The 24462-nt window shown below is 53.5% G+C and overlaps 1 protein-coding gene across 2 annotated transcripts in view; it reads right to left on the bottom strand.

Moving 5' to 3' along the window:
* Positions 1 to 24462, bottom strand: part of CPLX2 (complexin 2) — a 312758-nt gene that overhangs the window by 157506 nt on the left and 130790 nt on the right. The window contains exon 1 of one of the 2 annotated variants that reach the window (XM_073565557.1): positions 3705 to 3905. The exons of the other annotated variant lie outside the window; for it this stretch is intronic. The gene's annotated coding sequence lies outside the window, so the exon portion shown is untranslated. Of the gene's footprint in view, positions 1 to 3704; positions 3906 to 24462 lie in introns of those variants that run through there. 2 annotated transcript variants of the gene reach the window in all.

The raw sequence follows: 24462 nt of genomic DNA, 5'->3' as shown, positions 1-24462 counted from the left end.
TAATCGGCGAGCAGCACAAGATGAGGCAAGTGAACCTGATTCCAGGGATGTGTCACTTTCTAGGCTGTGTGTTGTGGCTACAATGCAATCAGTGTTTTAGTAGAAGATTATCAGTGCAGATCATGTGTGTCATGCACAGCAGTCCAGCTATTTTGTGTAACCCCGCCCCCACCACAGATTGGCAGCTTACTGACAATGAACAATGTACACAAGTAACTGCCAATCAGTGGTGTGGGTGGGGTTATACACAGCTCAGAATTTTGAGCATTGCTACATCTACAACAGATAAAACAGGGATTCTATCAAAACTACACTAGTTACTCCAGTAAGTGTTCCATTGTTGGAATCAGGGTATCTTGCCCTATATTATGTGGCTCACAGATTACATAGCAAAACCTGCTGACAGATTCCCTTTAAGGGCAGCGAATTGCAGCTACATGTTCATTCTCCAAGGAGCCAAAAGGACACAAAAAACGTTTGACATTTGATTACTAGGAGAACTGAATGTACAAACAAGACACCTTGTTTAGTCCAGAGAAAGGTGTTTTTGCCACTCATAATAATGTATTTGTTCTTTATTATGCTACCAAACAAGTTGTAAGTATCATAGAGAATCCTCAAGAATTAGAAAGTTGGGTTATGCTACCAAATATGCATTCCAAAAGAATGCCCTTTATTGCCTATTTTCTTAACCCCTCCAGCAGAGAATGGTCAGGTTGTTTCAACCATTTGTCTAAAGGTATCAAGGGGTTTGGTTGACAGTCAAATGTTTATGGGGTTGTTGGCGATTGATGGTCAGAGACATGTTGATCACACATTTCCGATTTCAGACTACTGATCACATTGTCCTCGCATTGCCTTGTACAGGTGACAGCCATTTAATGAGCATGACCAGCTTGAGATCGGTTCTTCCATCAGATTGTTTGCCAACATTGTGGAGTCTATGAAGAGGGGCAGTTTTGCTCATGCTAACACCAGCCACTGAATTGGTCCACCCCAAAATGTGCCTTAAATAAATCTATTGTTTCTACTGCTGGTATTGGGCAGGTACATCTCAATTATGCTATTACAATTTGGTGTCAACAACAAAATGACACCCGGATTTCTCAAACAGCAGGAATATACATTTTGTTATGACGAATGATGTAAACCAGGAGGAATATCCTGTGAGACAAAGTCACTGCCTCATGTGTTTTATATATATTTGATTAGATGAAAATGGCACAAAAAAAGTGGAAGCTTTGCAACCAAAATAATAAATCTAATTATTTTGGTTTGACCAGTTTATTGAGCACAGAAGCATGACAACATCACTGGGCTCCCAATGTGGACTTTTTGGAATAAAGCAGCCACTTTTTTGTAATCCTGTGCCACCTATTTAAAGTTTGCCGCTAGATGGAGCAATACCCACTGTGTTGATATAAATCCACTTTGTGTAAAACAAGTCATTGCTTTAAGAAAAAACATTTAAATAATATCTTTGTGTAAGCACTTTGTAGTATTTTTCTGGAGTCAGTTTGTTTGGCTAGAAGGCTCAAAGTCCATTTTTTTTCATAATTTTGAAACTGTCAATTCACCAAAACATTTCTTCTGTGTATACCGTAAGCAAATGTTTGCATTTCCAGCACTGATAAGCAGCAAGTCTGTTCCATTCTGCTTTAAATGAAATCCCCAGCCTTTCATTTCCTGCTGCTGAAAGACATAGTCTTCAATATAACAGTTTGATATCTGCATCATCCCCAGTAATGGGGGGCGAGTGTGCGTTCTGTATCACAGGGCCAGTTAATATAGGTAAGGATATGTCCTAAAGATAAGGAAATGTCACAAGGGTTGAAGACATTTGCATCTGCTGATATATTTATGCAAATATTATTAATGATGATTATTGCATTATGAATCTCTCCAGGTTATTTAGTTGTCGAATTCTTTGAAAACGGAGAAATATCTGCATCTAAACATATACTTCACTTCATAGAAGATACAGATACAATACTTCCAAACAAGAGTACACATTACATATGACTATTATAGCCAGGCTTCACTTCACACAAGGTGACCCCAATATTGGACTATCACTGCCTTGTCACAGGAGTCCACGAATCCCAGATACTAGAGAAATGGTGGGCACCTAGGTCATTGCTAGCAGGGAGGAGGCAGATCTAATTAAATGTGATGTGATCATGAGTGGGGCCAAGCTTTCCGAGTGACCAGACGGAAGAACAGGTCAGGTCCACTTAGGGCCAGATATTGCGAAAACACTACGATAAAGTCAGTAACTGACAAAATAGCAGCTATGAAGATTAAAAGTCACTCGAGTCTCCTTAACCTAAGCTTCACAGGGGGAGGAAGGGGCTGAGATAATGGTAAAACAATAATAATAATAATAACCATCTTCATATTATTATGCTATGATCATTATATTTTTTCTAATCTACAGTTCATGCGGGCTTTGTGAGCTGAATGTAGAAGGCCTTGTAGCTTAATGTACTCCATACTATATGTATTGCACTAAGTAGACGACGCTAGTTTATGTTCCCTACTTTATAATTGAAAAATGACATTTTTGCATGGAAGGCATGGGTATTTTTTAAATATGCCCTATGTACATGAATGTATGCAGAATTCTAACTGACGTCAATACGTCTATGGCATTACTGTCATTTTTTCGGAATGTCATGTACCGGCAGTGAGTGCGTGTCTTGTAACGGTAGTAAGACATTTACGGTATTCATGCTGCTGTATAAAAACAGACTAGAAATGAAACGCCAAAAAAGTCACTCAGTCATTAGAATAGGTGTATTGGAATCACGATAAAAACTATAATAAATGAATGATCGGTTTATTAATGCCAGTATATTTGTGTCTTTATTGACGCTCATTAAGTGGTCCCTTTCTAAGCATGGGCTGATGGAGGATTATCACACCTGGATCTACTTTTCCCTACACGTAGGCTCAGGTGTACAAAGTGAAGCCCAATCTGCCAGGGCTAGGGGGGAACGACAGAAACCTTCCAGGGCTCACCGGGGATTGGCATACCGAGCAGCCAAAGTTTCCAGATGAGAGCTGGGGTCAATGGCAGATTACAGCTACTGACCGATACATAAATCAAGTTCATAATATTGAATATTGGCCTCAGACTGACTGGATCTCAACTGTTTGCTGACAGAGATGCGCTCATATAGTGTCCTTTGTCATCATCACTGCAGGTAGCACTCGCCCACAATATAATCATCTAAATATAGTGTTCCTCCCCTGTCTTTGTAAGAAAAAATAAACTATAGCTTTACTTTAGACTTTGCAATAAATAATGTACCAGAATCACAAAGAATAATGTCTATAATTACATTTTTACACTTCTAAAGCAGGTAAGGAAGTTGTCTGCTGGAGAATCTAACCATGATTTATTATTCCTAGCACTCACCCATGGAATAAATGTTGCTAGAATAATAATAAATAATAATAACAACAATATTGACATTACAACACTGAAGCACTATAGTAAGAGAGAGTCTGGCTTTGCATGGGACTGCAGGTCGGTCTTCGGAGCGGACATAACTTGATGCCAGGGCTGCTCTAGGCTGGTGGCTAGGAGGAAAGTTCTCCTCTCTCTGCCATTGACCAGGCTGAGCAGGGAGCTGTCCCTTCAGCACCACCATCGCCGGCGCCCTGGAGCACTGCACAGCCCGCAGGTCTCCGTCACTCACCTGTATGCCTGCGCTCGTGGAGTGGGTCTGCCGTGGAGCGTGATTCCTGAGAACTCCTGCCTGCAGCAGAGGGTGGCAGTGCTCTGAGCTCGCTGCCTGGCAGCAGTCACTCCCTTCCCCTGGTGTCTCCCCTCCTCCTCACTGATCTGCCTGGGCTCCGCACTGATTGATAGTGATCGGCTGCCTCCTTCATCCTCCCCAGTGACTACAGCAGGAACAGCGCCCCCTCCTGGCGGAATTCAGGAATTAGAGGACTGTGCTGAGGAGGGGGAAGAATGACCTTGCATTTTGACTCCAAGCTCTGCAGACAATGTCCCCCAGAACACAACCCACATCTGACCTTCTTGTAAGGGTCCTAATGAGGTACTTCATTATTTCTGTCATCTTCGCTTCATTGGGTAAAGTAATATTAATCACAGGCTGGCTGGGAAGACACCGGCGTCCTCAGCCTCCTCCCGCAGAAAAGTTCATGAATTAGTCATTCACATGTCAGACTAGTGCTGCCAGTGCCACCATAGCCATAGATGCCAGTGCCGCCACAGCCACTGGGGCCAGTGCAGCCATAGCCATAGCTGCCAGTGCAACCACAGCCATAGCTGCCAGTGCAGCCATAGCCATAGGTGCCAGTGTAGTCATAGCCATAGGTGCCAGTGCCACCATAGCCATAGGTGCCAGTGCAGCCATAGCCATAGGTGCCAGTGCCACCATAGCCATAGGTGCCAGTGCCACCATAGCCATAGATGCCAGTGCCGCCACAGCCACTGGGGCCAGTGTAGCCATAGCCATAGCTGCCAGTGCAACCACAGTCATAGCTGCCAGTGCAACCACAGCCATAGCTGCCAGTGCAGCCATAGCCATAGGTGCCAGTGTAGTCATAGCCATAGGTGCCAGTGCCACCATAGCCATAGGTGCCAGTGCAGCCATAGCCACTGGTGCCAGTGCAGCCATAGCCATAGGTGCCAGTGCAGCCATAGCCATAGGTGCCAGTGCCGCCATAGCCATAGGTGCCAGTGCCACCATAGCCATAGGTGCCAGTGCCACCATAGCCATAGATGCCAGTGCCGCCACAGCCACTGGGGCCAGTGCAACCACAGCCATAGCTGCCAGTGCAGCCATAGCCATAGGTGCCAGTGTAGTCATAGCCATAGGTGCCAGTGCCACCATAGCCATAGGTGCCAGTGCAGCCATAGCCACTGGTGCCAGTGCAGCCATAGCCATAGGTGCCAGTGCAGCCATAGGTGTCAGAACAGCCATAGCCATAGGTGTCAGTGCAGCCATAGGTGCCAGTGCAGCCATAGCCATAGGTGCCAGTGCAGCCATAGGTGTCAGTGCAGCCATAGGTGTAAGTGCAGCCATAGCCATGGGTGTCAGTGCAGTCATAGGTGACAGTGCAGCCATAGGTGTCAGTGCAGCCATAGGTGCCAGTGCAGCCTTAGCCATAGGTGTCAGTGCAGCCATAGCCATAGGTGTCAGTGTAGCCATAGGTGCCAGTGCAGCCATAGCCATAGGTGCCAGTGCAGCCATAGCAATAGGTGCCAGTGCAGCCATAGGTGCCAGTGCAGCCATAGCCATAGGTGCCAGTGCAGCCATAGATGCCAGTGCAGCCATAGCCATAGGTGTCAGTGCAGCCATAGGTGCCAGTGCAGCCATAGGTGCCAGTGAAGCCATAGCCATATGTGCCAGTGCAGCCATAGCCATAGGTGCCAGTGCAGCCATAGGTGTCAGTACAGCCATAGCCATAGGTGTCAGTGTAGCCATAGTTGCCAGTGCAGCCATAGCCATAGGTGCCAGTGCAGCCATAGGTGTCAGTGCAGCCATAGGTGTAAGTGCAGCCATAGCCATAGGTGTCAGTGCAGCCATAGGTGTCAGAGCAGCCATAGCCATAGGTGTCAGTGCAGCCATAGGTGCCAGTGCAGCCATAGCCATAGGTGCCAGTGCAGCCATAGACATAGGTGCCAGTGCAGCCATAGCCATGGGTGTCAGTGCAGTCATAGGTGTCAGTGCAGCCATAGCCATAGGTGACAGTGCAGCCATAGCCATAGGTGTCAGCGCAGCCATAGCAATAGGTGCCAGTGCAGCCATAGGTGCCAGTGCAGCTGTAGCCATAGGTGTCAGTGCAGCCATAGATGCCAGTGCAGCCATAGCCATAGGTGTCAATGCAGCCATAGGTGCCAGTGCAGCCATAGGTGCCAGTGCAGCCATAGACATAGGTGCCAGTGCAGCCATAGGTGTCAGGGCAGCCATAGGTGCCAGTGCAGCCATAGCCAGAGGTGCCAGTGCAGCCATAGCCAGAGGTGTCAGTGCAGCCATAGGTGTAAGTGCAGCCATAGCCATAGGTGTCAGTGCAGCCATAGCAATAGGTGCCAGTGCAGCCATAGGTGCCAGTGCAGCCATAGCCATAGGTGTCAGTGCAGCCATAGGTGCCAGTGCAGCCATAGGTGCCAGTGCAGCCATAGCCATAGGTGCCAGTGCAGCCATAGGTGCCAGTGCAGCTATAGCCATAGGTGTCAGTGCAGCCATAGATGCCAGTGCAGCCATAGCCATAGGTGTCAGTGCAGCCATAGGTGTCAGTGCAGCCATAGATGCCAGTGCAGCCATAGCCATAGGTGCCAGTGCAGCCATAGGTGCCAGTACAGCCATAGCCATGGGTGTCAGTGCAGCCATAGGTGTCAGTGCAGCCATAGCCATAGGTGTCAGTGCAGCCATAGGTGCCAGTGCAGACGTAGCCATAGGTGCCAGTGCAGCCGTAGCCATAGGTGCCAGTGCAGTTATAGGTGCCAGTGCAGCCATAGCCAAAGGTGCCATTGCAGCCATAGCCATAGGTGTAAGTGCAGCCATAGGTGCCAGTGCAGCTATAGCCATAGGTGTCAGTGCAGCCATAGATGCCAGTGCAGCCATAGCCATAGGTGTCAGTGCAGCCATAGGTGCCAGTGCAGCCATAGGTGCCAGTGCAGTCATAGCCATAGGTGTCAGTGCAGCCATAGGTGCCAGTGCAGCCATAGCCATAGGTGCCAGTGCAGCCATAGCCATAGGTGCTAGTGCAGGCATAGCAATAGGTGCCAGTGCAGCCATAGGTGCCAGTGCAGCTATAGCCATAGGTGTCAGTGCAGCCATAGATGCCAGTGCAGCCATAGCCATAGGTGTCAGTGCAGCCATAGGTGCCAGTGCAGCCATAGGTGCCAGTGCAGTCATAGCCATAGGTGTCAGTGCAGCCATAGGTGCCAGTGCAGCCATAGCCATAGGTGCCAGTGCAGCCATAGCCATAGGTGCCAGTGCAGCCATAGCCATGGGTGTCAGTGCAGCCATAGGTGTCAGTGCAGCCTTAGCCATAGGTGTCAGAGCAGCAATAGGTGTCAGCACAGCCATAGCCATAGGTGTCAGTGCAGCCATAGGTGCCAGTGCAGCCATAGCCATAGGTGTTAGTGCAGCCATAGGTGTCAGCACAGCCATAGCCATAGGTGTCAGTGCAGCCATAGGTGCCAGTGCAGCCATAGCCATAGGTGCCAGTGCAGCCATAGGTGTCAGTGCAGCCATAGTTGTAAGTGCAGCCATAGCCATAGGTGTCAGTGCAGCCATAGGTGTCAGAGCAGCCATAGCCATAGGTGTCAGTGCAGCCATAAGTGCCAGTGCAGCCATAGCCATATTTGCCAGTGCAGACATAGGTGTCAGCACAGCCATAGCCATAGGTGTCAGTGCAGCCATAGGTGCCAGTGCAGCCATAGCCATAGGTGCCAGTGCAGCCATAGGTGTCAGTGCAGCCATAGGTGTAAGTGCAGCCATAGGCATAGGTGTCAGTGCAGCCATAGGTGTCAGACCAGCCATAGCCATAGGTGCCAGTGCAGCCATAGACATAGGTGTCAGTGCAGCCATAGCCATGGGTGTCAGTGCAGTCATAGGTGTCAGTGCAGCCATAGCCATAGGTGTCAGTGCAGCCATAGGTGCCAGTGAAGCCATAGCCATATGTGCCAGTGCAGCCATAGCCATAGGTTCCAGTGCAGCCATAGGTGTAAGTACAGCCATAGCCATAGGTGTCAGGGAAGCCATAGGTGCCAGTGCAGCCATAGCCATAGGTGTCAGTGCAGCCATAGGTGTAAGTGCAGCCATATGTGTCAGCACAGCCATAGCCATAGGTGTCAGTGCAGCCATAGGTGCCAGTGCAGCCATAGCCATAGGTGCCAGTGCAGCCATAGGTGTCAGTGCAGCCATAGTTGTAAGTGCAGCCATAGCCATAGGTGTCAGTGCAGCCATAGGTGTCAGAGCAGCCATAGCCATAGGTGTCAGTGCAGCCATAAGTGCCAGTGCAGCCATAGCCATATTTGCCAGTGCAGACATAGGTGTCAGCACAGCCATAGCCATAGGTGTCAGTGCAGTCATAGGTGCCAGTGCAGCCATAGCCATAGGTGCCAGTGCAGCCATAGGTGCCAGTGCAGCCATAGCCATAGGTGCCAGTGCAGCCATAGGTGTCAGTGCAGCCATAGGTGTAAGTGCAGCCATAGGCATAGGTGTCAGTGCAGCCATAGGTGTCAGTGCAGCCATAGGTGCCATTGCAGCCATAGCCATAGGTGCCAGTGCAGCCATAGACATAGGTGTCAGTGCAGCCATAGCCATGGGTGTCAGTGCAGTCATAGGTGTCAGTGCAGCCATAGCCATAGGTGTCAGTGCAGCCATAGGTGCCAGTGCAGCCATAGGTGCCAGTGTAGCCTTAGCCATAGGTGTCAGTGCAGCCATAGGTGTCAGTGAAGCCATAGCCATATGTGCCAGTGCAGCCATAGCCATAGGTGCCAGTGCAGCCATAGGTGTAAGTACAGCCATAGCCATAGGTGTCAGGGAAGCCATAGGTGCCAGTGCAGCCATAGCCATAGGTGCCAGTGCAGCCATAGGTGTAAGTGCAGCCATAGGTGTCAGGGAAGCCATAGGTGACAGAGCAGCCATAGCCATAGGTGCCAGTGCCGCCATAGCTATAGATGCCAGAGCAGCCGTAGCCACTGGTGCCAGTGCAGCCATAGCCATAGGTGCCAGTGCAGCCATTGCCATAGGTGCCAGTGCCACCATAGCAATAGGTGCCAGTGCCACCACAGCCATAGGTGCCAGTGCAGCCATAGCCATAGGTGTCAGTGCCGCCATAGGTGCCAGTGCAGCCATAGCCATAGGTGTCAGTGCATCCATAGCCATAGGTGCCAGTGCAGCCATAGCCATAGGTGCCAGTGCAGCCATAGATGCCAGTGCAGCCATAGCCATAGGTGTCAGTGCAGCCATAGGTGCCAGTGCAGTCATAGGTGCCAGTGAAGCCATAGCCATATGTGCCAGTGCAGCCATAGCCATAGGTGCCAGTGCAGCCATATGTGTCAGAACAGCCATAGCCATAGGTGTCAGTGCAGCCATAGGTGCCAGTGCAGCCATAGCCATAGGTGCCAGTGCAGCCATAGGTGTCAGTGCAGCCATAGGTGTAAGTGCAGCCATAGCCATGGGTGTCAGTGCAGTCATAGGTGTCAGTGCAGCCATAGGTGTCAGTGCAGCCATAGGTGCCAGTGCAGCCTTAGCCATAGGTGTCAGTGCAGCCATAGCCATAGGTGTCAGTGCAGCCATAGGTGCCAGTGCAGCCATAGCCATAGGTGCCAGTGCAGCCATAGCAATAGGTGCCAGTGCAGCCATAGGTGCCAGTGCAGCCATAGCCATAGGTGCCAGTGCAGCCATAGATGCCAGTGCAGCCATAGCCATAGGTGTCAGTGCAGCCATAGGTGCCAGTGCAGCCATAGGTGCCAGTGAAGCCATAGCCATATGTGCCAGTGCAGCCATAGCCATAGGTGCCAGTGCAGCCATAGGTGTCAGTACAGCCATAGGTGTCAGTGCAGCCATAGTTGCCAGTGCAGCCATAGCCATAGGTGCCAGTGCAGCCATAGGTGTCAGTGCAGCCATAGGTGTAAGTGCAGCCATAGCCATAGGTGTCAATGCAGCCATAGGTGTCAGAGCAGCCATAGCCATAGGTGTCAGTGCAGCCATAGGTGCCAGTGCAGCCATAGCCATAGGTGCCAGTGCAGCCATAGACATAGGTGCCAGTGCAGCCATAGCCATGGGTGTCAGTGCAGCCATAGGTGCCAGTGCAGCCATAGCCATAGGTGTCAGCGCAGCCATAGCAATAGGTGCCAGTGCAGCCATAGACATAGGTGCCAGTGCAGCTGTAGCCATAGGTGTCAGTGCAGCCATAGATGCCAGTGCAGCCATAGCCATAGGTGCCAGTGCAGCCATAGGTGCCAGTGCAGCCATAGGTGCCAGTGCAGCCATAGACATAGGTGCCAGTGCAGCCATAGCCATAGGTGTCAGGGCAGCCATAGGTGCCAGTGCAGCCATAGCCATAGGTGCCAGTGCAGCCATAGCCAGAGGTGTCAGTGCAGCCATAGGTGTAAGTGCAGCCATAGCCATAGGTGTCAGTGCAGCCATAGCAATAGGTGCCAGTGCAGCCATAGGTGCCAGTGCAGCCATAGCCATAGGTGTCAGTGCAGCCATAGGTGCCAGTGCAGCCATAGCCATAGGTGTCAGTGCAGCCATAGATGCCAGTGCAGCCATAGCCATAGGTGTCAGTGCAGCCATAGGTGTCAGTGCAGACATAGATGCCAGTGCAGCCATAGCCATAGGTGCCAGTGCAGCCATAGCCATAGGTGCCAGTGCAGCCATAGCCATGGGTGTCAGTGCAGCCATAACCATAGGTGTCAGAGCAGCCATAGGTGCCAGTGCAGCCGTAGCCATAGGTGCCAGTGCAGTCGTAGCCATAGGTGTCAGTGCAGCCATAGATGCCAGTGCAGCTATAGCCATAGGTGTCAGTGCAGCCATAGGTGCCAGTGCAGCCATAGGTGCCAGTGCAGTCATAGCCATAGGTGTCAGTGCAGCCATAGATGCCAGTGCAGCTATAGCCATAGGTGTCAGTGCAGCCATAGGTGCCAGTGCAGCCATAGGTGCCAGTGCAGTCATAGCAATAGGTGCCAGTGCAGCCATAGGTGCCAGTGCAGCTATAGCCATAGGTGTCAGTGCAGCCATAGATGCCAGTGCAGCCATAGCCATAGGTGTCAGTGCAGCCATAGGTGCCAGTGCAGCCATAGGTGCCAGTGCAGTCATAGCCATAGGTGTCAGTGCAGCCATAGGTGCCAGTGCAGCCATAGCCATAGGTGTCAGTGCAGCCATAGCCATAGGTGCCAGTGCAGCCATAGCCATAGGTGCCAGTGCAGCCATAGCCATGGGTGTCAGTGCAGCCATAGGTGTCAGTGCAGCCTTAGCCACAGGTGTCAGAGAAGCAATAGGTGTCAGCACAGCCATAGCCATAGGTGTCAGTGCAGCCATAGGTGCCAGTGCAGCCATAGCCATAGGTGTTAGTGCAGCCATAGGTGTCAGCACAGCCATAGCCATAGGTGTCAGTGCAGCCATAGGTGCCAGTGCAGCCATAGCCATAGGTGCCAGTGCAGCCATAGGTGTCAGTGCAGCCATAGTTGTAAGTGCAGCCATAGCCATAGGTGTCAGTGCAGCCATAGGTGTCAGAGCAGCCATAGCCAAAGGTGTCAGTGCAGCCATAAGTGCCAGTGCAGCCATAGCCATATTTGCCAGTGCAGACATAGGTGTCAGCACAGCCATAGTCATAGGTGTCAGTGCAGCCATAGGTGCCAGTGCAGCCATAGCCATAGGTGCCAGTGCAGCCATAGGTGTAAGTGCAGCCATAGGCATAGGTGTCAGTGCAGCCATAGGTGTCAGACCAGCCATAGCCATAGGTGTCAGTGCAGCCATAGGTGCCATTGCAGCCATAGCCATAGGTGCCAGTGCAGCCATAGACATAGGTGTCAGTGCAGCCATAGCCATGGGTGTCAGTGCAGTCATAGGTGTCAGTGCAGCCATAGCCATAGGTGTCAGTGCAGCCATAGGTGCCAGTGCAGCCATAGGTGTCAGTGCAGCCATAGGTGCCAGTGAAGCCATAGCCATATGTGCCAGTGCAGCCATAGCCATAGGTGCCAGTGCAGCCATAGGTGTAAGTACAGCCATAGCCATAGGTGTCAGGGAAGCCATAGGTGCCAGTGCAGCCATAGCCATAGGTGCCAGTGCAGCCATAGGTGTAAGTGCAGCCATAGGTGTCAGCACAGCCATAGCCATAGGTGTCAGTGCAGCCATAGGTGCCAGTGCAGCCATAGCCATAGGTGCCAGTGCAGCCATAGACATAGGTGTCAGTGCAGCCATAGCCATGGGTGTCAGTGCAGTCATAGGTGTCACTGCAGCCATAGCCATAGGTGTCAGTGCAGCCATAGGTGCCAGTGCAGCCATAGGTGCCAGTGCAGCCTTAGCCATAGGTGCCAGTGAAGCCATAGCCATATGTGCCAGTGCAGCCATAGCCATAGGTGCCAGTGCAGACATAGGTGTAAGTACAGCCATAGCCATAGGTGTCAGGGAAGCCATAGGTGCCAGTGCAGCCATAGCCATAGGTGCCAGTGCAGGCATAGGTGTAAGTGCAGCCATAGGTGTCAGAGCAGCCATAGCCATAGGTGTCAATGCAGCCATAGGTGCCAGTGCAGCCATAGCCATAGGTGCCAGTGCAGCAATAGACATAGGTGCCAGTGTAGCCATAGCCATGTGTGTCAGGGCAGTCATAGGTGTCAGTGCAGCCATAGGTGTCAGTGCAGCCATAGGTGTCAGTGCAGCCATAGTTGTAAGTGCAGCCATAGCCATAGGTGTCAGTGCAGCCATAGGTGTCAGAGCAGCCATAGCCATAGGTGTCAGTGCAGCCATAAGTGCCAGTGCAGCCATAGCCATATTTGCCAGTGCAGACATAGGTGTCAGCACAGCCATAGTCATAGGTGTCAATGCAGCCATAGGTGCCAGTGCAGCCATAGCCATAGGTGCCAGTGCAGCCATAGGTGTCAGTGAAGCCATAGGTGTAAGTGCAGCCATAGGCATAGGTGTCAGTGCAGCCATAGGTGTCAGACCAGCCATAGCCATAGGTGTCAGTGCAGCCATAGGTGCCATTGCAGCCATAGCCATAGGTGCCAGTGCAGCCATAGACATAGGTGTCAGTGCAGCCATAGCCATGGGTGTCAGTGCAGTCATAGGTGTCAGTGCAGCCATAGCCATAGGTGTCAGTGCAGCCATAGGTGCCAGTGCAGCCATAGGTGTCAGTGCAGCCATAGGTGCCAGTGAAGCCATAGCCATATGTGCCAGTGCAGCCATAGCCATAGGTGCCAGTGCAGCCATAGGTGTAAGTACAGCCATAGCCATAGGTGTCAGGGAAGCCATAGGTGCCAGTGCAGCCATAGCCATAGGTGCCAGTGCAGCCATAGGTGTAAGTGCAGCCATAGGTGTCAGCACAGCCATAGCCATAGGTGTCAGTGCAGCCATAGGTGCCAGTGCAGCCATAGCCATAGGTGCCAGTGCAGCCATAGACATAGGTATCAGTGCAGCCATAGCCATGGGTGTCAGTGCAGTCATAGGTGTCAGTGCAGCCATAGCCATAGGTGTCAGTGCAGCCATAGGTGCCAGTGCAGCCATAGGTGCCAGTGCAGCCTTAGCCATAGGTGTCAGTGCAGCTATAGGTGCCAGTGAAGCCATAGCCATATGTGCCAGTGCAGCCATAGCCATAGGTGCCAGTGCAGCCATAGGTGTAAGTACAGCCATAGCCATAGGTGTCAGGGAAGCCATAGGTGCCAGTGCAGCCATAGCCATAGGTGCCAGTGCAGCCATAGGTGTAAGTGCAGCCATAGGTGTCAGAGCAGCCATAGCCATAGGTGTCAATGCAGCCATAGGTGCCAGTGCAGCCATAGCCATAGGTGCCAGTGCAGCAATAGACATAGGTGCCAGTGCAGCCATAGCCATGTGTGTCAGTGCAGTCATAGGTGTCAGTGCAGCCATAGCCATAGGTGTCAGTGCAGCCATAGCCATAGGTGTCAGCGCAGCCATAGCAATAGGTGCCAGTGCAGCCAAAAGTGCCAGTGCAGCTGTAGCCATAGGTGTCAGTGCAGCCATAGATGCCAGTGCAGCCATAGCCATAGGTGTCAATGCAGCCATAGGTGCCAGTGCAGCCATAGGTGCCAGTGCAGCCATAGACATAGGTGTCAGTGCAGCCATAGCCATAGGTGTCAGGGCAGCCATAGGTGCCAGTGCAGCCATAGCCATAGGTGCCAGTGCAGCCAAAGCCATAGGTGTCAGTGCAGCCATAGGTGTAAGTGCAGCCATAGCCGTAGGTGTCAGTGCAGCCATAGCAATAGGTGCCAGTGCAGCCATAGGTGCCAGTGCAGCCATAGCCATAGGTGCCAGTGCAGCCATAGGTGCCAGTGCAGCTATAGCCATAGGTGTCAGTGCAGCCATAGATGCCAGTGCAGCCATAGCCATAGGTGTCAGTGCAGCCATAGGGGTCAGTGCAGCCATAGATGCCAGTGCAGCCATAGCCATAGGTGCCAGTGCAGCCATAGCCATAGGTGCCAGTGCAGCCATAGCCATAGGTGTCAGTGCAGCCATAGGTGCCAGTGCAGCCATAGCCATAGGTGTCAGTGCAGCTATAGGTGCCAGTGCAGCCATAGCCAAAGGTGCCATTGCAGCCATAGCCATAGGTGTAAGTGCAGCCATAGGTGCCAGGGCAGCCATAGCCATAGGTGCCGGTGCAGACATAGCAATAGGTGCCAGTGCAGCCATAGGTGCCAATGCAGCTATAGCCGTAGGTGTCAGTGCAGCCAAAGATGCCAGTGCAGCCATAGCCATAGGTGTCAGTGCAGCCATAGGTGCCAGTGCAGCCATAGGTGCCAGTGCAGTCATAGCCATAGGTGTCAGTGCAGCCATAGGTGCCAGTGCAGCCATAGGTTTAAGTGCAGCCATAGCCATAGCTGCCAGTGCAGCCATAGGTGTCAGTGCAGCCAAAGATGCCAGTGCAGCCATAGCCATAGGTGTCAGTGCAGCCATAGGTGTCAGTGCAGCCATAGGTGCCAGTGCAGCCATAGCCATAGGTGCCAGTGCAGCCATAGGTGCCAGTGCAGCCATAGGTTTAAGTGCAGCCATAGCCATAGCTGCCAGTGCAGCCATCGGTGTCAGAGCAGCCATAGCCATAGGTGTCAATGCAGCCATAGGTGCCATTGCAGCCATAGCCATAGGTGCCAGTGCAGCCATAGATATAGGTGCCAGTGCAGCCATAGCCATGGGTGTCTGTGCAGTCATAGGTGTCAGTGCAGCCATAGCCATTGGTGTCAGTGCAGTCATAGGTGCCAGTGCAGCCATAGGTGCCAGTGCAGCCTTAGCCATAGGTGTCAGTGCAGCCATAGGTGTCAGTGCAGCCATAGGTGCCCCATAGCAATAGATGCCAGTGCAGCCATAGGTGCCAGTGCAGCTATAACCATAGGTGTCAGTGCAGCCATAGATGCCAGTGCAGCCATAGGTGCCAGTGCAGCCATAGGTGCCAGTGCAGCCATAGCCATAGGTGCCAGTGCAGCCATAGCCATAGGTGCCAGTGCAGCCATAGGTGCCAGTGCAGCCATAGCCATAGGTGCCAGTGCAGCCATAGCCATAGGTGCCAGTGCAGCCATAGGTGCCAGTGCAGCCATAGCCATAGGTACCAGTGCAGCCATAGCCATATGTGTCAGTGCAGCCATAGGTGTAAGTGCAGCCATAGCCATAGGTGTCAGTGCAGCTATAGCCATAGGTGTCAGTGCAGCCATAGATGCCAGTGCAGCCATAGCCATAGGTGTCAGTGCAGCCATAGGTGCCAGTGCAGCCATAGGTGCCAGTGCATCCATAGCCATAGGTGTCAGTGCAGCCATAGGTGCCAGTGCAGCCATAGGTGCCAGTGCATCCATAGCCACAGGTGCCAGTGCAGCCATAGCCATAGTTGCCAGTACAGCCATAGGTGCCAGTGCAGCCATAGCCATAGGTGCCAGTGCAGCCATAGGTGTAAGTGCAGCCATAGGTGTCAGTGCAGCCATAGGTGTCAGTGCAGCCATAGCCATAGGTGTCAGTGCAGCCATAGGTGTCAGCGCAGCCATAGCCATAGGTGTCAGTGCAGCCATAGGTGCCAGTGCAGCCATAGCCATAGGTGTCAGTGCAGCCATAGGTGCCAGTGCAGCCTTAGCCATAGGTGTCAGTGCAGCCATAGCCAAAGGTGTCAGTGCAGCCATAGGTGCCAGTGCAGCCATATCCATAGGTGTCAGTGCAGCCATAGATGCCAGTGCAGCCATAGGTGTCAGTGCAGCCATAGGTGCCAATGCAGCCATATCCATAGGTGTCAGTGCAGCCATAGATGCCAGTGCAGCCATAGCCATAGGTGTCAGTGCAGCCATAGGTGCCAGTGCAGCCATAGCCATAGGTGTCAGTGCAGCCATAGGTGTCAGCGCAGCCATAGCCATAGGTGTCAGTGCAGCCATAGGTGCCAGTGCAGCCATAGCCATAGGTGTCAGTGCAGCCATAGGTGCCAGTGCAGCCTTAGCCATAGGTGTCAGTGCAGCCATAGCCAAAGGTGTCAGTGCAGCCATAGGTGCCAGTGCAGCCATATCCATAGGTGTCAGTGCAGCCATAGATGCCAGTGCAGCCATAGGTGTCAGTGCAGCCATAGGTGCCAATGCAGCCATATCCATAGGTGTCAGTGCAGCCATAGATGCCAGTGCAGCCATAGCCATAGGTGTCAGTGCAGCCATAGGTGCCAGTGCAGCCATAGGTGCCAGTGCAGCCATACGTGCCAGTGCAGCCATAGCCATAGGTGCCAGTGCAGCTATAGCCATAGGTGTCAGTGGAGCAATAGGTGCCAGTGCAGCCATAGGTGTCAGAACAGGCATAGCCATAGGTGTCAGTGCAGCCATAGGTGCCAGTGCAGCCATAGCCATAGGAGCCAGTGCAGCCATAGCCATAGGTGCCAGTGCAGCCATACGTGCCAGTGCAGCCATAGCCATAGCTGCCAGTGCAACCACAGCCATAGCTGCCAGTGCAGCCATAGCCATAGGTGCCAGTGTAGTCATAGCCATAGGTGCCAGTGCCACCATAGCCATAGGTGCCAGTGCAGCCATAGCCATAGGTGCCAGTGCCACCATAGCCATAGGTGCCAGTGCCACCATAGCCATAGATGCCAGTGCCGCCACAGCCACTGGGGCCAGTGTAGCCATAGCCATAGCTGCCAGTGCAACCACAGTCATAGCTGCCAGTGCAACCACAGCCATAGCTGCCAGTGCAGCCATAGCCATAGGTGCCAGTGTAGTCATAGCCATAGGTGCCAGTGCCACCATAGACATAGGTGCCAGTGCAGCCATAACCACTGGTGCCAGTGCAGCCATAGCCATAGGTGCCAGTGCAGCCATAGCCATAGGTGCCAGTGCCGCCATAGCCATAGGTGCCAGTGCCGCCATAGCCATAGGTGCCAGTGCCACCATAGCCATAGATGCCAGTGCCGCCACAGCCACTGGGGCCAGTGCAACCACAGCCATAGCTGCCAGTGCAGCCATAGCCATAGGTGCCAGTGTAGTCATAGCCATAGGTGCCAGTGCCACCATAGCCATAGGTGTCAGTGCAGCCATAGGTGCCAGTGCAGCCATAGGTGCCAGTGAAGCCATAGCCATATGTGCCAGTGCAGCCATAGCCATAGGTGCCAGTGCAGCCATAGGTGTCAGTACAGCCATAGCCATAGGTGTCAGTGCAGCCATAGTTGCCAGTGCAGCCATAGCCATAGGTGCCAGTGCAGCCATAGGTGTCAGTGCAGCCATAGGTGTAAGTGCAGCCATAGCCATAGGTGTCAGTGCAGCCATAGGTGTCAGAGCAGCCATAGCCATAGGTGTCAGTGCAGCCATAGGTGCCAGTGCAGCCATAGCCATAGGTGCCAGTGCAGCCATATACATAGGTGCCAGTGCAGCCATAGCCATGGGTGTCAGTGCAGTCATAGGTGTCAGTGCAGCCATAGCCATAGGTGACAGTGCAGCCATAGCCATAGGTGTCAGCGCAGCCATAGCAATAGGTGCCAGTGCAGCCATAGGTGCCAGTGTAGTCATAGCCATAGGTGCCAGTGCCACCATAGCCATAGGTGCCAGTGCAGCCATAGCCACTGGTGCCAGTGCAGCCATAGCCATAGGTGCCAGTGCAGCCATAGCCATAGGTGCCAGTGCCGCCATAGCCATAGGTGCCAGTGCCGCCATAGCCATAGGTGCCAGTGCCACCATAGCCATAGATGCCAGTGCCGCCACAGCCACTGGGGCCAGTGCAACCACAGCCATAGCTGCCAGTGCAGCCATAGCCATAGGTGCCAGTGTAGTCATAGCCATAGGTGCCAGTGCCACCATAGCCATAGGTGTCAGTGCAGCCATAGGTGCCAGTGCAGCCATAGGTGCCAGTGAAGCCATAGCCATATGTGCCAGTGCAGCCATAGCCATAGGTGCCAGTGCAGCCATAGGTGTCAGTACAGCCATAGCCATAGGTGTCAGTGCAGCCATAGTTGCCAGTGCAGCCATAGCCATAGGTGCCAGTGCAGCCATAGGTGTCAGTGCAGCCATAGGTGTAAGTGCAGCCATAGCCATAGGTGTCAGTGCAGCCATAGGTGTCAGAGCAGCCATAGCCATAGGTGTCAGTGCAGCCATAGGTGCCAGTGCAGCCATAGCCATAGGTGCCAGTGCAGCCATATACATAGGTGCCAGTGCAGCCATAGCCATGGGTGTCAGGGCAGCCATAGGTGCCAGTGCAGCCATAGCCATAGGTGCCAGTGCAGCCATAGCCAGAGGTGTCAGTGCAGCCATAGGTGTAAGTGCAGCCATAGCCATAGGTGTCAGTGCAGCCATAGCAATAGGTGCCAGTGCAGCCATAGGTGCCAGTGCAGCCATAGCCATAGGTGTCAGTGCAGCCATAGGTGCCAGTGCAGCCATAGGTGCCAGTGCAGCCATAGCCATAGGTGCCAGTGCAGCCATAGGTGCCAGTGCAGCTATAGCCATAGGTGTCAGTGCAGCCATAGATGCCAGTGCAGCCATAGCCATAGGTGTCAGTGCAGCCATAGGTGTCAGTGCAGCCATAGATGCCAGTGCAGCCATAGCCATAGGTGCCAGTGCAGCCATAGCCATAGGTGCCAGTGCAGACGTAGCCATAGGTGCCAGTGCAGCCGTAGCCATAGGTGCCAGTGCAGCTATAGGTGCCAGTGCAGCCATAGCCAAAGGTGCCATTGCAGCCATAGCCATAGGTGTAAGTGCAGCCATAGGTGCAGGGCATCCATAGCCATAGGTGCTAGTGCAGGCATAGCAATAGGTGCCAGTGCAGCCATAGGTGCCAGTGCAGCTATAGCCATAGGTGTCAGTGCAGCCATAGATGCCAGTGCAGCCATAGCCATAGGTGTCAGTGCAGCCATAGGTGCCAGTGTAGCCATAGGTGCCAGTGCAGTCATAGCCATAGGTGTCAGTGCAGCCATAGGTGCCAGTGCAGCCATAGCCATAGGTGCCAGTGCAGCCATAGCCATAGGTGCCAGTGCAGCCATAGCCATGGGTGTCAGTGCAGCCATAGGTGCCAGTGCAGCCATAGCCATAGGTGTTAGTGCAGCCATAGGTGTCAGCACAGCCATAGCCATAGGTGTCAGTGCAGCCATAGGTGCCAGAGCAGACATAGCCATAGGTGCCAGTGCAGCCATAGGTGTCAGTGCAGCCATAGTTGTAAGTGCAGCCATAGCCATAGGTGTCAGTGCAGCCATAGGTGCCAGTGCAGCCTTAGCCATAGGTGTCAGTGCAGCCATAGCCATAGGTGTCAGTGTAGCCATAGGTGCCAGTGCAGCCATAGCCATAGGTGCCAGTGCAGCCATAGCAATAGGTGCCAGTGCAGCCATAGGTGCCAGTGCAGCCATAGCCATAGGTGCCAGTGCAGCCATAGATGCCAGTGCAGCCATAGGTGTCAGTGCAGCCATAGGTGCCAGTGCAGCCATAGGTGCCAGTGCATCCATAGCCATAGGTGTCAGTGCAGCCATAGGTGCCAGTGCAGCCATAGGTGCCAGTGCATCCATAGCCACAGGTGCCAGTGCAGCCATAGCCATAGTTGCCAGTACAGCCATAGGTGCCAGTGCAGCCATAGCCATAGGTGCCAGTGCAGCCATAGGTGTCAGTGCAGCCATAGGTGTAAGTGCAGCCATAGGTGTCAGTGCAGCCATAGGTGTCAGAGCAGCCATAGCCATAGGTGTCAGTTCAGCCATAGGTGGCAGTGCAGCCATAGCCATAGGTGTCAGTGCAGCCATAGGTGTCAGCACAGCCATAGCCATAGGTGTCAGTGCAGCCATAGGTGCCAGTGCAGCCATAGCCTATAGGTGTCAGTGCAGCCATAGGTGCCAGTGCAGCCTTAGCCATAGGTGTCAGTGCAGCCATAGCCATAGGTGTCAGTGCAGCCATAGGTGCCAGTGCAGCCATATCCATAGGTGTCAGTGCAGCCATAGATGCCAGTGCAGGCATAGGTGTTAGTGCAGCCATAGGTGCCAATGCAGCCATATCCATAGGTGTCAGTGCAGCCATAGATGCCAGTGCAGCCATAGGTGTCAGTGCAGCCATAGGTTCCAGTGCAGCCATAGGTGCCAGTGCAGCCATACGTGCCAGTGCAGCCATAGCCATAGGTGCCAGTGCAGCTATAGCCATAGGTGTCAGTGCAGCAATAGGTGCCAGTGCAGCCATAGGTGTCAGAACAGGCATAGCCATAGGTGTCAGTGCAGCCATAGGTGCCAGTGCAGCCATAGCCATAGGAGCCAGTGCAGCCATAGCCATAGGTGCCAGTGCAGCCATACGTGCCAGTGCAGCCATAGCCATAGGTGCCAGTGCAGCCATAGCCATATATGCCAGTGCAGCTATAGCCATAGGTGTCAGTGCAGCCATAGGTGACAGTGCAGACATAGCCATAGGTGCCAGTGCAGCCATAGGTGCCAGTGCAGCCATAGCCATAGGTGTCAGAGCAGCCATAGCCATAGGTGCCAGTGCCGCCATAGACATAGATGCCAGTGCAGCCATAGCCATAGGTGTCAGTGCCGCCATAGGTGCCAGTGCAGCCATAGCCATAGGTGTCAGTGCAGCCTTAGGTGCCAGTGCAGCCATAGCCATAGGAGCCAGTGCAGCCATAGCCATAGGTGCCAGTGCAGCCATACGTGCCATTGCAGCCATAGCCATAGGTGCCAGTGCAGCCGTAGCCATAGGTGCCAGTGCAGCTATAGCCATAGGTGTCAGTGCAGCCATAGGTGACAGTGCAGACATAGCCATAGGTGCCAGTGCAGCCATAGCCATAGGTGTCAGTGCAGCCATAGGTGCCAGTGCAGCCGTAGCCATAGGTGCCAGAGCAGCCATAGCCATAGGTGCCAGTGCAGCCATAGCCATAGATGCCAGTGCAGCCATATCCACTTGTGCCAGTGCAGCCATAGCCATAGGTGTCAGTGCCGCCATAGGTGTCAGTGCAGCCATAGCCATAGGTGTCAGTGCAGCCATAGGTGCCAGTGCAGCCATAGCCATAGGAGCCAGTGCAGCCATACGTGCCAGTGCAGCCATAGCCATAGGTGCCAGTGCAGCTATAGCCATAGGTGTCTGTGCAGCAATAGGTGCCAGTGCAGCCATAGGTGTCAGTACAGGCATAGCCATAGGTGTCAGTGCAGCCATAAGTGCCAGTGCAGCCATAGCCATAGGAGCCAGTGCAGCCATAGCCATAGGTGCCAGTGCAGCCATACGTGGAAGTGCAGCCATAGCCATAGGTGCCAGTGCAGCCATAGCCATATGTGCCAGTGCAGCTATAGCCATAGGTGTCAGTGCAGCCATAGGTGACAGTGCAGACATAGCCATAGGTGCCAGTGCAGCCATAGCCATAGGTGTCAGTGCAGCCATAGGTGCCAGTGCAGCCATAGCCATAGGTGCCAGTGCCGCCACAGCCATAGATGCCAGTGCAGCCATAGCCACTGGTGCCAGTACAGCCATAGCCATAGGTGTCAGTGCCGCCATAGGTGCCAGTGCAGCCATAGCCATAGGTGCCAGTGCAGCCATACGTGCCAGTGCAGCCATTGCCATAGGTGTCAGTGCAGCCATAGGTGCCAGTGCAGCCATAGCCACTGGTGCCAGTGCAACCATAGCCATAGGTGTCAGTGCCGCCATAGGTGTCAGTGCAGCCATAGCCATAGGTGTCAGTGCAGCCATAGGTGCCAGTGCAGCCATAGCCATAGGTGCCAGTGCAGCCATATGTGCCAGCGCAGCCATAGCCATAGGTGTCAGTGCAGCTATAGCCATAGGTGTCAGTGCAGCAATAGGTGCCAGTGCAACCATAGGTGTCAGTACAGACATAGCCATAGGTGTCAGTGCAGCCACAGGTGCCAGTGCAGCCATAGCAATAGATGTCAGTGCAGCCATAGGTGTGAGTGCAGCCATAGCCATAGGTGTCAGTGCAGCCATAGGTGCCAGTGCAGACATAGCCATAGGTGCCAGTGCAGCCATAGGTGCCAGTGCAGCCATAGCCATGGGTGTCAGTGCAGCCATAGGTGTGAGTGCAGCCATAGCCATAGGTGTCAGTGCAGCCATAGTTGACAGTGCAGACATTGCCATAGGTGCCAGTGCAGCCATAGTGATAGGTGTCAGTGCAGCCATAGGTGCCAGTGCAGTAGCCATGGGTGTCAGTGCAGCCATAGGTGTGAGTGCAGCCATAGCCATAGGTGTCAGTGTAGCCATAGGTGCCAGTGCAGACATAGCCATAGGTGCCAGTGCAGCCATAGCCATAGGTGTCAGTGCAGCCATAGCCATAGGTGTCAGCGCAGCCTTAGGTGCCAGTGCAGCCATAGCCATAGGTGCCAGTGCAGCCATAGCCATAGGTGTCAGTGCAGCCATAGGTGTAAGTGCTGCCATAGCCATAGGTGTCAGTGCAGCCATAGGTGTCAGTGCAGCCATAGGTGCCAGTGCAGCCATAGCCATAGGTGCCAGTGCAGCCATAGGTGCCAGTGCAGCCATAGCCATAGGTGTCAGTGCAGCCATAGGTGCCAGTGCAGCCATAGCCATAGTTGTCAGTGCAGCCATAGTTGCCAGTGCAGCCATAGCCATAGGTGTCAGTGCAGCCATAGCCATAGCTGCCAGTGCAGCCATAGCCATAGGTGCCAGTGCAGCCATATGTGCCAGTACAGCCATAGCCATAGCTGCCAGTGCAGCCATAGCCATAGGTGCCAGTGCAGCCATAGGTGCCAGTACAGCCATAGCAATAGGTGTCAGTGCAGCCTTAGGTGTCAGTGCAGCCATAGCCATAGGTGCCAGTGCAGCCATAGCCATAGGTGTCAGTGCAGCCATAGCCATAGCTGCCAGTGCAGCCATAGCCATAGGTGCCAGTGCAGCCATATGTGCCAGTACAGCCATAGCCATAGCTGCCAGTGCAGCCATAGCCATAGGTGTCAGTGTAGCCATAGGTGCCAGTGCAGACATAGCCATAGGTGCCAGTGCAGCCATAGGCATAGGTGTCAGTGCAGCCATAGCCATAGGTGTCAGTGCAGCCTTAGGTGCCAGTGCAGCCATAGCCATAGATGCCAGTGCAGCCATAACCATAGGTGTCAGTGCAGCAGTAGGTGTAAGTGCTGCCATAGCCATAGGTGTCAGTGCAGCCATAGGTGCCAGTGCAGCCATAGCCATAGGTGCCAGTGAAGCCATAACCATAGGTGTCAGTGCAGCCATAGGTGCCAGTGCAGCCATAGCCATAGGTGCCAGTGCAGCCATAGCCATAGGTGCCAGTGCAGCCATAGCCATAGGTGTCAGTGCAGCCATAGGTGTCAGTGCAGCCATAGCCATAGGTGTCAGTGCAGCCATAGGTGCCAGTGCAGCCATAGCCATAGGTGTCAGTGCAGCCATAGGTGTCAGTGCAGCCATAGCCATAGGTGTCAGTGCAGCCATAGGTGCCAGTGCAGCCATAGCCATAGGTGTCAGTGCAGCCATAGGTGCCAGTGCAGCCATAGCCATAGGTGCCAGTGCAGCCATACGTGCCAGCGCAGCATAGCCATAGGTGTCAGTGCAGCTATAGCCATAGGTGTCAGTGCAGCAATAGGTGCCAGTGCAGCCATAGGTGTCAGTACAGACATAGCCATAGGTGTCAGTGCAGCCATAGGTGCCAGTGCAGCCATAGCAATAGGTGTCAGTGCAGCCATAGGTGTGAGTGCAGCCATAGCCATAGGTGTCAGTGCAGCCATAGGTGCCAGTGCAGCCATAGGTGCCAGTGCAGCCATAGCCATAATTGCCAGTGCAGCCATAGCCATAGGTGCCAGTGCAGCCATAGCCATAGGTGTCAGTGCAGCCATAGGTGTAAGTGCTGCCATAGCCATAGGTGTCAGTGCAGCCATAGGTGTCAGTGCAGCCATAGGTGCCAGTGCAGCCATAGCCATAGGTTCCAGTGCAGCCATAGGTGCCAGTGCAGCCATAGCCACAGGTGTCAGTGCAGCCATAGGTGCCAGTGCAGCCATAGCCATAGTTGTCAGTGCAGCCATAGTTGCCAGTGCAGCTATAGCCATAGGTGTCAGTGCAGCCATAGCCATAGCTGCCAGTGCAGCCATAGCCATAGGTGCCAGTGCAGCCATATGTGCCAGTACAGCCATAGCCATAGCTGCCAGTGCAGCCATAGCCATAGGTGCCAGTGCAGCCATAGGTGCCAGTACAGCCATAGCCATAGGTGTCAGTGCAGCCTTAGGTGTCAGTGCAGCCATAGCCATAGGTGCCAGTGCAGCCATAGGTGTCAGTGCAGCCATAGCCATAGCTGCCAGTGCAGCCATAGCCATAGGTGCCAGTGCAGCCATATGTGCCAGTACAGCCATAGCCATAGCTGCCAG

Source organism: Dendrobates tinctorius, unplaced genomic scaffold, assembly GCF_039654945.1.
Source record: "Dendrobates tinctorius isolate UK_male_01 unplaced genomic scaffold, ASM3965494v1 ptg000001l, whole genome shotgun sequence".
NCBI lineage: Eukaryota > Metazoa > Chordata > Amphibia > Anura > Dendrobatidae > Dendrobates > Dendrobates tinctorius.
The sequence above is the reverse complement of the archived record's forward strand: the minus strand, read 5'-3'. Positions and strand labels throughout refer to the sequence as shown.